This window comes from Sitophilus oryzae, unplaced genomic scaffold (genome assembly GCF_002938485.1).
Source record: "Sitophilus oryzae breed Bouriz unplaced genomic scaffold, Soryzae_2.0 scaffold_1499_pilon_pilon, whole genome shotgun sequence".
In the NCBI taxonomy this organism is placed as follows: domain Eukaryota; kingdom Metazoa; phylum Arthropoda; class Insecta; order Coleoptera; family Curculionidae; genus Sitophilus; species Sitophilus oryzae.
The window spans coordinates 1,627,466-1,641,794 of NW_022146168.1; the positions used below are offsets into that span (position 1 = coordinate 1,627,466).

Below are 14,329 nucleotides of genomic sequence, written 5' to 3' on the forward strand. Positions count from 1 at the left end.
TGAGCATCTGAAATGGAATTATAGGATATCTTTAAGGTATCATTTTTTTTATAACGAGAAAACGTCAGTAATCGCGATAATTTAAAAACTCAACTTTTTAACACATAACACGCCATAACTCAAGAAACACTTTAGATATTGAAACTTTTTTTTTATTTTGAAGATAGGATCTTTTACAATATGTTTACATAAGAAAAAATCGATAAGGTTATATTTTTTTCCATTCAAAAATTGTAAACAATCCATCTATTTACTTTTAGAGCATAGCAATTTTCAGCAGTCGTGTAATTTTTTTATTGAAAAAGATTTTCACTTACTATCTACGAAGAAAATGCAGCAGAAATATTAAGAAAGTTTTTGAAAAAACTACAATCAATTATTTCTAATAGATTTCGAGATATCGATTTTTGTGTTTTTGAAAAAACTACAGTCAATTATTTCTAATAGATTTCGAGATATCGATTTTTGAATTCAGAGTTCTAATAGCCCCACCACTGCCGAAAACCAACTCAATTCCACTTATTTTTACCAAAAGTGCAGGTGTTTCTAGCTTGCACTTAAAAATATTCAAGCTATAGGGAAAATTACAACGACTCGTTAATAAATAAACAAATAAAGTGTCACTAGACGTAATTAAATCGTGACGCTGAACGCATGATGTACACCTTTCCCTAGAACTTTGAAAAGTACTGACAGAGATACTAGCTTTTTTCGTTTTCCTGTTATTACCGATTCTGAACCGTCCTAGAACTCTGCAGCGCATGCGCAAATGAAATAATGTCTTCATATTTCCTTCTGCGCATACGCATCACAGTTCTAGGACGCCGGACGGTTCAGAATCGGTAATAACAGGAAAACGAAAAATGCCACTGATTGGGTCGACCGGTCAACTGCGGAAAATCTGCTAAATCCCCTTCCACGTCTCTTAGCAATGTGTTTACTGTTCTCTCTTTGTTCGGTACATTAATAAACGCATTGTGCTCTTCTTACCTACGGAAATCTCGACCCCAGACTAACCTTTGCCAGCCCTTAGTATACATTAGATCATTACATATTTTCTACTTGCTTTAACAGTCTCTGGTTGAAAAATCGACCACCACCCCCCACTCCCTTTTCAGTTAACTTTTTAAAAAATGTTGTTAAGAAGATATTATGCTCTCCTTTGTGCCAGTTTATATATTTTTGAAGTCAATTTGATCAAACTAGAAAATAGTTGGTCTATAAAGGGTTAAGAGCTTCCAAGGAGCCAAAACCACTACTTGTAGCACTATTAACTATATATTTTTGACACAATTTGCTAACACCTTAGCTAATAGGTACAACACTGTGTGTCATATTATGTTTACAAAAATTTAAGTACAATGTTATAATGTTTTCTTTTTATATGTTTTTTAGTGTAGAAATTAAATAGAAGAAGTGTCGGTAATATTCTTAGGTTATTCGGCTTTTTCCAAAAATCTTCTGAAGTATTTGGAATTTTTAAACTTTTAAGGTAGCACTTTGATGAACACCAAATTGCATAAAAATTTGCCTCCATTTAACCGACCTCGTAACCTTTTCTTGCAACGAGATTCCAATCATGAGGCTCGAATCTGGGACACCCTGTACACTTACTTTTAAATTGTCATCTTCCTGTCCAAGAGAACGTTCGATATACTCTTTTTCTTCTAAACCGATAGACTTGTGAGTGCTTGGACTGTCAGCTCCAAATAGTAGCCAAAACACGCACCAAACTAGTCCTAGTGTTCCAAAGAAATAAAAGGAAGATGGCCAGCCCCACCACGACGAAGACAAGTATCCTGTTATGGGCATAGAAATGATGGTACCAACACTACAACCTGAAACGATGTATATTCCACTTCAGTTTAATCCAATACGCATTATAAGTAATAGTCCTGCAAGGCTAGTAACATTAAATTTACAAGAAAGAAAATTCAGTTGGTTAGATCGAGTGGTTCTCAAAATTTTAGGAAAAAAATATTTTTTGGAAATTTTCAAAGTAAAATAACTCGGTTATTTTGGATTTATTTGAAAAACGGTAAAGAAAAAATATGTCTCTTTTATCAAGATCTACCAGCCCTAAAAATACTTGCACTTATTTAAGACTCACCCTGTATTGATATCCACACTAATTTTTATCTAAATATAGATGTTAGTTTTATTAGAGAGAGAAAAGAAATAGAATTTATTTGGAAAAAATCGAAATAAGAATGAAACTTCTACACCCTGTATCTCCGAAACAAAGCATTTTAGGAAATAAATTTATATGATTTTTTAAAATTATTTTTATCTGTAGAATATGCTGCCGGAGTACCACCCTGTACCCTGTATACTAGCCTTATAGGTGTATTACTTATAAACAAAAGATGTTATCGTGGGGACTGTGATAAAAAAGAACAAAATTATTGGGCAAACGTACAGTAAGATTAGCCATGAAACATGACTAAAACATGACTAGTTACCAAGGGCGTAGATAAGGGGGGTACTGGGGGACAGTACCCCCCTGACGCTTGACGAGATACGAGAATTGAAATAGTCATTGACTATGAAAGGATTTTTTTTAATTAAAATCCGACATAAGAACACTTTGTATGCTTTTAATTATGTTGATTTATCGTTTATAATATGTTCGACCTAATTAAAAGCACACAAAGTGTTCTTATTGGCCAGGACAGATTAGTGGGGTTAACTCTAATCAATATCCATAAAGATATTGAAATAAATGTTGATGCTGTTATTGATAGGTTTTCCAAACAGCGTACTAGAAAACTTGATTTTGTTTTGTAGTTTTATTTATAGTTTATAGTTTTTATAGTTTTTTGATAGTTTAGAGTTTTTTTATGGTTTATAGAAAATTAACTAATAAACGTCGTTGTTTCATTTTTGTTTATGTTATTTACAAATCTATATTTTAATTTTTGTGTTATGTTTTTATATCTTTTTGAAGACAAAAAAATCGCCGTCGTTTTAATTCGACAAAAAAATTCCGACGGTGATTTTTTTTGCGACTTAATCATAGTACCACCCCCATAGCATACACCTATCTACGCCCCTGCTAGTTACTGTGGGTTTGCCCAATAATTTTGTTCTTCTTTTGTATTACCCTTGTAAGAATATATAAACAAGGGTATTACTTATATACAGTTCATACCAAATAAATTTTTAGTCACGTAATTAAGCTTGGCCGGCACAAAGTACACTTTGGCCGGCACACTTTTATATATTTTCTTTTAATCAAAATATTTTAGGAAACAAAAATAAATTAATTATAAATATATAAACAGTTATTATTTACATTAACAAAATTCATCTCCTTATTAGCACTTAAGGGACGTAAATGACCATTACTACCGCTTTTCCGTTCAAAATATTCTAATAAAGTTGCGATAAAGTTGTTTACGGCTATTAAGCTATCTTGTACACTTTGCACTAAAAGAGGTTCTAAAAAGAACAATTCGAACTTAAACTGCAAGGTCTGCTAGTAAACATTTTCAAGCTTAAAGTTTTACAACAATATTTATTTAAACCAAAGACTCGTAATACAAAACTAAAGTGTCAAAACGAATGACAATGTCAGGAAATAAATAAACAAATTCGGCAACTTGACATTTTTTACAGCAGGAAATTTAGGCTGTATTCCGTTGCAGGCGAACCAGACCGGTAAATTACGGTAAAGAGCGGTTCCTGAAAAATATCGGTTTGAGACGGAACGGTTTGGTAAAATACTGGAAACGTCAAAGGTTGACGTTTTCTAAATTTCAATACCTCTATTATAAAATTTGTCTTTTATGCATTTTTAATATACCTATTCTCTGCTTTTACGTTTGCTTCTTATTTTCAATGGAGTTTAATATTGAAAAGTACTTTATTAATAAACTGTTAAACTCGTTAGACAGCTCAAGTGAAGATTATTTGTAGGTCCAATATTAAAACAGATCAATAATAAACAAACAAATCTAATCAATATTTATAATTTTATAGCTTACAAAACATTCACGATTACTTGTTGTATTGTTTTTCGTGTTTTCTTTAAATGTTCCTGACTTTAAGAAACAATGGCTGCATGATAAGTTTAAATGGCCCTAAAAATTCTTTCTATTTAGTTAATGAAATTTATTTACCTTTACTGCCTACCTCCATTGCTTTTGGATGTAAATACAAAATATTATTACAAATTTTACAAATTAAATGAGAATTTCACTCGAACTTCCAATATTTGCTTGATTTCTGTCACATAAATGACATTGATTGACAAACAAAACCAGAGAAACCAGCCTTCTCGCGCTGGTTAGTTTGGTGACAGTTATAACCGAATTTTTCAGGAACCCTGTTCCGTAATAAGAAAACTTTCAGGAAACCGATTGAAACGGAACATAAAACCATAATCAAGGCAAAGATCACGGTAAGCAACGGAATACACCCTTAAATTCCAGTTAGACAGCGCGGCGCCGAATATGTCCACTACGATTGGCAACAATGAATTTAAAAATCGCGCCCGCGATTACGTAACTAAAAGTTTAATTAATATGAAATATAAGTAAATTTAGTTTTACATACCTGAATACACTGAAGTGTTTAACCATGATCTTTCTTCTGTTGGTGCCCATTTACCCAACATACTGTGCGTTAAGGGTATGATAAACCCTTGAGCAACTCCTTGGATTAACCTACAAACTATCACACCGGTATCACCAAAATTCACTGCTACCGTTGGTATAAGTATTGAGCAAAGAGAATCGACTAACATTGAGGTAGCCAGAACCCATCTTGGACCGAAGGTTAAACCAATATGTCCGGCCAAGAATTGCAAAGCTGCGTAGCTCCAGTAGAATGAGGAGAGGATAACTCCAGTATTTTTCCAAGAGAAAGTCTGAAATAGAAACAGAGTTAAAAATATTTGCTTTGATGTTTGTCCAGTAGGCCGCTGGTTTTAATTTTGGTGGTACGATCTGTGATTGTCACAGCTACCGCTAGATGGCGTAGAGCGTCTAGCACTCTCGCCATAGTAGTACTTATTGTACTCAAATGCTATTCTCTGCTTTTCGTTGGTCAGATCGAGGGTTACAGCAAAGTCGGCCTGACGATGGAGAAAAATCTCCGAAACCGATCGTCGAATGGCTGTTCCCTTCGGTTTGATGAACTTAATGCAGAGAATAAGCATACATGGTACAAAGAATACAAGGTATGATCGATAGCGGCTCCAATTTCGTTCAGTTCGCGCATACCACCTGTGACGTCACTAGGAAAATAATGAATAAATAAAAAATAAAGAAAGTTGACAGGAGATCTGCATTTTTGGGGTTATGGTTAAGAATTGTGTATTTTTAAGATTTTTCGTACCTTAAATTCTTTAGGCATAGCCGTAGAATAAGGGTAAAAATAATATTTTATACAATTTGTCGAATATACATATACATATAACCATATTAAATGTATGTTCACAACAATATTATATTTCAGAAATCTGCCTAAGGCTTAGCCCGATCCTGTCGTGTTAAGCCACACCCAAAATTCCAAACACACGTGCTTTAATTAAACCTTTATCTTTAATTTCCTTCTTCATTTGTTAAGTTACCTAGTCAGTTTTACATAAAACGTTAAATGCCGAACGCTTATTTTGTTACTTTTTCGGACTAGTAAAATGGACTCTTAAGGTTAGACACAGCTAATTTTACTGGGTAGCAGCGTTGATTGAAGAAATAAGAAGAGGCGCAATCTTATGGGCGATTTTGTGGCACGAAACCTGTACGAAATATAGCTGGCGATACAGTCGCCGCTATTCAACCTGTCCGAGATTCAATTTAGCTCTGCGCCGCCGCCGCTGCGCGCTGATTGTCATTTACAGCGCAACAGATAAAGAAAACTGTACTGTAGTTCTGCTTTCAGTGGACAGAGTGGGTGGTTTCCGGAGACAGTGTTGCCAGAACTACGGATTAATCCGTAGATTCACGGATTTTGGGCACAGTATTTTAATATTACGGATTTGCAATCATTAAACAATTTAATATAATATTATATGATTAAACAAAGAACGGCGTCAGAGTTGGCTTGGAAATGAAGATCGCTGTTATTTGATATGTAAAATATTACGGTACATAGTCGTCATTTCCAAGAATTAAACGACTTTTTCCGATCATACGACATATTCAGTACCTATAAAAGAATTTTTATTTTTGTTGTTTATTCTATGTTTAACACGAATAAATTTTCAATACATACACGCGGATTTTTCATCCAAAGATATTTTCGTCAAACATATTACAAATATTACACATTTTAATACGGCAACAGTGTCGCTTTCAGTTCCACACCGTGTTCGATATGTCTTCGCTGGCCGAATTAGAGAAAACAAGTGTTTTATGCGTTGACCGCAGAACCATTAGGGGCTCCACCGTACAGCACTTGGGACGTAAGGGGAAATAAAATCAGCCTTGTCGCGAATTTGTCCATTAGATTGAATATCTTCCCAATTTTTTCAATCAATGGTTTCGGCATGAAAAACTGTGCAACTTTTTTCGGGGTACCTATTCTGTTTCTCAGGTTGATACAGCTAAGTCTCCTAATTTAGATAAATACAGCGATAAGCTTACTCGAGTTGGTCTCGTTGGGGTTGAAATAAACTTATCAACGCTTTTCGCTCTCTTAAGGATAATTTTTGTCCATTAGACATCGGGGAATTGACCCAACTTTCCGTTTCTTTTTTTTCCTTTTTCGCTTTATTATCGATATAAAAATGGCTCTCCTTTCAACTTGTGGTTTCTTGCTCGTTTACCCAATTAATGGTAATTTATTATTTAGACTTAGGGTTCTCAACCCCCATTAACTTTGATAAAATATTTATATAAAATTACGAACGAAAAATATAGTTTATCCAAATTTGACACTGTTGAAAGGAGAAATATTATTGCACCAACAACTGACATCTTAAAATTTTAATGTGTATTTTAAAGTTGAATATATTTTGTTTGAATAGCGCCAACAGAATTCTAATTCATAAGGAAAGCAAAGTAGACATCAGAAACTATAGACCAATAAGCCTACTACCAAACCAAACCAAACATACAATATATTCACAAAAATAATAAACAACAGAGTACAAAACATGCTAGACGCTGCACAACCACGAGAACAAGAAGGCTTTAGAAGCGACTTCAGCATGATTAATCACATACATACACTAAGAAAAACTATCAGCCGAGCAAAAGAATACAAACTTCCACTAGCCATAGCCTTTATAGAATTTTAGGAGACTTTCCACTCGATATATCCTAAGGCAATAATAGAAGCCCTAGCGAAACATGATATTGACAGGCCTTATATAGAAACTCTCACCAATATATACAAAGAAGAATATAAAACAAACCCAGAGTTCCCAACTGACAAAGGAGTACAACAGGGAGACGCTATATCCCCAAAACTGTTTAGAGCAACACTAGAAGAAATCTTCCGTCAACTGTACTGGACCAATAAAGGATAAAAAAAGATGGAGTTGACCATCTAAGATTCGCTGATGACATAGTCCTAATTGCCAATAGTACTGAAGAACCACAACCACAAATTAACGAACTAAATACAGCCAGCAATAAAATAGGTCTCAAAATAAATTTAGCAAAAACTAAAGTAATGTACAACAAACTAGTAGACAGAAAATAGATTCTAATAAATAATACAACACTGGAAATTTGGGGCAATTAATACACCAGCTCGGGATCTATTATACCAGAAATAAACAGAAGAATTAAGTGAATACTTTAAAAGTTTTGATTTTGTAATTTGCAAAGTCGACATATTTTTCAATATAAACTATTACTGTTTTTCTGTAAAACATCGACAACAAACTGTTCTTTTTTCTAAAATATCGTCAGAAAAATATCGATATATCGAGAATTTACAATAGCAGAACATAGATTGTAACATCTAGGTTTCAGAAACATCGACGTACTGTTTGCATCCCTAGTTCCATTGAGTTACTAGACGTCTTTTTCAAGTCGTTTGTTTCTGTCTGGTAGGAAAATCTGTTTCAGACTTTGTTAAACAGCAGAAATAAAGAATTTTTTAAGGAAAAATTCCGACAGCGCCAGTAAACATGCATAGTGATAATGGAAGTCGTAAATTTCCACCCGATGGCAGGTTTATATTCCTTTTTGGGAGCTTTCCAGCAACTTTTCTCCCTTCCTCCCACTTTTCCATAGAGAAAATCGAAGTGTGCATTACCGTTTTTTAATAACTATTAAGATGAATCGGTCGCTTATTCATAAGAATCGAAATTTTTAAGGTTTTATTATGGAGTTAGGCGAGGATTGTACGAAACTTGGGACTTAAATCTTACTTTAGCAGCTCTTTTTCATTGTGAATGTAATTCTTCTTGACCTATATTTTAACTAAATTTGATTTAGATTTATTATTAGAAAATGTGTTACAAACACTTAAGAAAGTGCATAATTTTTTGCATAGATATATGAATCAATTTTAGATGGAATGTAAATATTTTTTTTCTACGACTGCTATGTAAAACGTTAAAAAACGCACGCTAAAGTCAATCTGAAAGTGACATTTTTCACACACCGTGCGCAAATTTTGTAGTGTGAAATCTTTGCGCACGCTTACTCTTAGTGCACACAACATGTGTCAATTTTAACATTTTTAACCTCCAATATTTAGCTGAAACGCCAAACCAAAGATAATTCTACTACGAATAGATAACCCACGTAAATGGGACGGCTGGAACCGGCCAAAAGACATCAATGCACACGTAAACTTTAATATTTCGTGCGGAAACCCTCGTGAACGAGACGGCGTTGCCAATTACTGTATTTTAGAAGACATCTATTTAGTTAGAAAATTATATTGAATTTAGCATTTATCTTTAGAATTTTTTTGGAAATTTGATACAAGTTAACTTGAAATAAAAAAAAACTAAAACTAAACATATTTTAATAGATAACACTCATTTTTACAAAAAGCTACATAGCAACATTTGACAATCAAAGAAACAAATTAAAAATTTGTCGAGTCAAATTTAAATTTTTTTAAATGAAAAGAAGTTTTAAATATATTGACTTATAGAGGAAAAAAAAAATTATGTATTTTTCATTTTGATATTTATAGTATACAGAGTGTCCCATTTTCGTGTGTTTTACAGGGTTTCTCATTTATGAGTAGAGGTACAAAGATGAGGTTTTCACTATTTAGTATTTTATTATTTTTTCGTTTGATTTGCCTTCCTATGGGATTTCTAAAAATATAATTTAGGTAATCTATATTTATTTTTATAAATAAGGTAAACAATGCATTATATTTAACTTTTTCACATACGCGGCTTGTTTGAATTGCGTAATCAACACAATCGAATAATTTATTCGACTTCAAATTTTAGATGTTGGTTATTCCACGCTTCTGTGTGTAAAATTATTGCACAAGTGCATCAACAATTTCTGTAACTCTGATTGACAGCCGTGTTAGTTTATTATGATTACACCGTGGAAAGCATAATTACCTGATTAAATAAAATAAAGTAAAATAATAATACTCTTTTAAACAAGTTTATTCATGTTAAAAAGTTAAAAAATGCATTTTTTACCTTGTTTGTGAAAATAAGTATATTATTATAAGTAATATTATATTTGTAGAAAGCTCATAACAAGGCAAATAAAATAAAAAAAAAATATATAGGGTGTCCCTTTAAAAACTACCGAACTTGAAACAAATTACATATTAACATTGGTTTATAATTTTTTCCAATTTCGATAAAACTATTAAAAGACAGAACATGTGTGATACATTTAATTTGTATAACAGAATAAAAATGTACTATACAGGGTGTTTCAAAAAACATGTGCCATCTCTTGTGTGGAGATTCCTCACATAAAAATAAGACTTATTTTTCATATCAACATAGGTCCGATTCTGCTTTGTTTTGTAGCTACTGGGTGTTAAAATCTTAATAATCTTTCGACATATTAATTAATTTATTAATAATAAATTAATTTTCTTCGAAGTACTTTTAGTGATTTGAATTAAATTTTTGGGGTAGAAGTTACTATAAGTGTTACATATTTTAATGCTAAAAAAGCGTCAATAAATTCATCAGGGACGTGCAAAAAACATGTGCGCCTCTGACTTTTTTTTTGGCATCAAAACTGTGTAGGCCATTTAATGCCAATTAAAAGGCATCTCTTGATATTTTGTCCAATTCGGCCTCCTTAACGAGATAAACGCAATTTTATTAATCACAGTAATTAATAAAATTAAAATAAAAATAAAAAAGTAATAAATTATATCTTTACCTAATTTATTATTAAATCTTATTACTATGTCATTATTCTACTAGTAATAATACATCAAACTAATCCAACATACAGCAATTTCAAATAAAAAATATTGGTTATTAAGATAACAACAAAAAACCTAATTTAAAAAAAATTTAACATCCTGTAACTCTAAAACTATGCATTTCCATACCCATGTTTATAGGAACTTTTTTTCATATTTTTTGATGAGGATATCGTTTTGCGTTTATCTCATCAAGGAGGCCGAAATCGACAAAATATCAAGAGAACTTTTAATCGGCATTAAACTAGTTACACTATTTCGCTAACAAGAGAAAAAAAAGTCATTGGCGTACATGATTTTTTAAGAAAATATTCCAGTGATAATCCATATGCACGTCCCTGGTGAATATGTCCACACTTTTTTGGCTTTAAAATATGTCGCATTTATAGTAAATTTTACCCTGAAAATTTCATTCAAAACGCCAAAAAGTACATGGAAAGAAATAATATAAGAAAACTATAATAAACCGAAAAAATATTAAGACTTTAACACCCTGTAGCTACGAAACAAAGCGGAATTGGACTTATGTTGATATGAAAAATTGATCTTATTTTTACGTGAGAAGTCTCCCCACGAGAGATGGCACATGTTTTTTGAAACACCCTGTATAAATACACTTTAAACATAGTGGGTGTCCCATTTAAAAAATATAGTTCATACCAATAACGGTGACATTTGGCAACTTATGACATTCTTGATTATAATAAACAATAAAACTTGACTAAAGACCCTAAAATTTGTTTTTTAATGAATGTTCTATACAAAACTAGAAAAGTGATAGCCTGGCAAAAATGGGACAAAATAAAATGCTAATACTGTACATTATTTACATCAGACAACAAGTAATTACCGGTTAAGTTTGGTATCTAAAAACGAAATCTACAATTATTCTAAAATTTATGCTAACAAATTAAATCATTTTATTTTACTAAACAAATCACAAATAAGACAATCTAATTTTTCATAATAAACAAGATTTGGCGGTAACAGTGTAAATAGTAAAAAGGGAATTTTTTGCAACAAGTAACTAAAATCAATTTTTTTGGGGGATGAATTGTTTCGCATCCCCAGATGAGGCGGATCTCGATTGTAAAGCAGAACCATCACAAAAAAGGCCTTAAAATATCTCATTAACGGGCTCAAATGAACTAGTAAAATTGTTATTTCTGTAGGGTAGATATGCTAAAATTCTACTTATTTTTTAAACTTTTTAGTTTTTGTTTGTCAGTTTTTTAACTTCTTTCCATTTGCAAAATTTGAAGATATTAGTAATAATTAAATAATTCATTAAAAAAAGTTTGTGTGGGCAGCATGTTTTTCTTACTACCTAACCAAATCGAAATCTCACTTTTCGCAATAATTTTGCTTTTTATTTTAAGACCGAAATATTCTTGTTCTTTATATTCATTAAACTATTTTTTCGACAAAATAAACATCTTTTGGACTAAGTCCGAGATTTCTGTACATGACACAATTAGGAAAAGTCTGTCGACCTCATAATTTTTGTTCAGTAAAAAGTTTTTTTTGGATCAAGTTGATGAGCAATAAGGTCTTGGTTATGAAATTTTGAACTGCACTCTAAACAATTAAACTTATCTTGCATTTTTTTAGAAGATATCCAGCATAATATTCAGTCACGCCTCTGCTTACCCGAATTTAAAATCCAGCGTTCGCATATACTTCGATTTTTATAAGGGAACCTAAACATTTTTAAATTGGGATTGTCCCTCCTTGATAGTCTGCAATTGTAATATTGACATACATTGTCTTGACATATTTTTAAAACACGAAAACTTAAATCAAAATATAATAATTCAAAATAATAAAGCAAAATCCACAATTCAAAATATAAAAAATGAGCACACCACGAAGCCTTCACAACGAGGTGCGGGGGAATACGGAAGGCTTTGATGATCGCCGTCGGGCCGCCGCGTGTGCCGGTAGCATTTGGCGTACGATTTGGCAACATAGTCAAGGAAGGAATCGCTTTTTAACGTTGCGGCGCCTCGATGGATCCCGGCTCAAAAAGCCGGGCTCCTTTTTGGTTCCAAAAATTTTACACGGGATGGGTTTTCTATTGTGTTAACTATAATATTCTTTGGCCAAACGCAACGCAGCCGTCAGAAAAGTGTCATCATTACATCGCAAATTATTCCACAAAACTGGCAAAAACTGAGTCAGTCTGCTGCTAATTTGTAGTCGTAGAAAAAATAGCGTAAAAAACTCATTCGAAAACTTCTTTGTACACTCGTTCGACTTGTGGCTCTTGCCTGCGGTTCGAGCCAACAAACTGTCGAACTCGTTTGCAAAACGCCGTTTTCGAAACTCGTTTAATATACTATTAACGAATATGGAAATATGATAAATATACCGGGTGTTTCTCAAAGCTGGCTCACCCCCTATAACTTTTTTATTTTTTCAGATAAATAAACGAGTTTTGTAATATGTGTTTTGAGTACATTAGTATATGACAAATTATGATTGATTGACGTATTCAATTGTTTTCGTTAACTTCGGGTTTCACCGGAAATGACTACAACTTTTGATTTTTAAACAGGCCCCTCTGTATTTTTTCACTTTGTTTGATAGAAAATGACACTCTAAATAGAATGACATATCATATGTCAACTTTCAACATTTTCGCTTAAAAAAAGTATTTTAAATTTCAATCTAGTGGCATGGTTGTGTGCTAAAAACACTAATTTTTAACCAAGGAGCCTTGGAAAAATGCATTTGGTCGTCTAACGTTTTTAGAGTCTTGTCGGCCGGTTAAAAGATGCCCAAATCGTACTTTTAATCATAATTTAATTTTTTCAAATCAATCGAGCGTAACACTTAGCATATGTGAAAAAATCATTTTTGCGAATAATTTGGTACCACACATTTGGTATTTCGAGTAAAATTGTCGTTACATTTACGGTCATGGCTTTCTAAATAGAAATTTACAATTTTTGCAGTTTTTCACACAAAATCACTTATACCGTATGATGGAATAAAAACGGCGTCAGCGATGGCTATGAAATGAAGATCGCTGTCATTTTATATGTAAAATTATATGGGAAATGTCATCGATCGTCATTTCCAAGCCAACTGGACGACGTTTTTATTCGATCATACGGTATTAAACTAACAAGATGGCAATAATAACTATGAAAAGGAACTTTGCAAACACTTAAATTTTTAAAACATATTTTAAAATTTGGAAGAATCCGATTTTAATAAGGATACGGGCTGCAGCAGAATTTGTGACATTAGACGCCATTTTTTTTATGACAACGAATGAATCAACATATGGTCATCAGCAACAATTTTAGCGATTTTTAATAGTTTGTGTGTAGTGAACTTTGTATAAACTTTATTACAATGGTGATTAGTTGTTCAGCTTTCAAGTGTAAAAGCCGCAGCGATAAGAAAGAGCCAGAAGTTACGTTTCCATAGGTAAATAATCTGTCCGCTCCACCTTTTTAGCATTTGCTAGTTTTCTTATTGAATTCGATAATTATTTTTCTGATATTATAAAGGGTTTCCCAATAAGAACGCTCGATCTTTGACAACAGCGCATTGCAGGGTCGACAGTCACACACGTGTTATCTCTGCCAGGAATATTCAGTAAGCCCTGAATTCCTGTAAGCCTTTAATATAGAGCGGTATACAACCGAAAAAGGTGTCGACATTGTGAAATTTTATTACCAAATTACTGTGAACGGTGAGCGGTATAGAGCTATGCTAAGAACATTTTTGTGGCATACAGTGGGTGGTATGAATCTTAGAAACATGTGGTTTCAACAAGACGGAGCAACGTGTCATACTGCATCTGAAACAGTGACATTATTGTGTGATTATTGCATGAGCAGTTCGAGGGATCTGTTATATCGCGCAATGGCGACGTCATTTGGCTGCCAAGATCATGCGATTTAACTCCGTTGGATTTTTTTCTGTGGGGTTTCCTTAAATCTCGTGTTTATACCAACCGACCACGAACTGTTGACGCCCTTAA

General features: G+C 32.8%; 1 protein-coding gene and 1 pseudogene across 1 annotated transcript in view; one reads left to right on the forward strand and one right to left on the reverse strand.

Moving 5' to 3' along the window:
- LOC115877828 overlaps positions 1-14,329 on the forward strand; it is a 298,544-nt gene that overhangs the window by 23,553 nt on the left and 260,662 nt on the right. The window lies entirely within an intron of this gene.
- Positions 1-14,329, reverse strand: part of LOC115877831 — a 41,764-nt pseudogene that overhangs the window by 9,299 nt on the left and 18,136 nt on the right.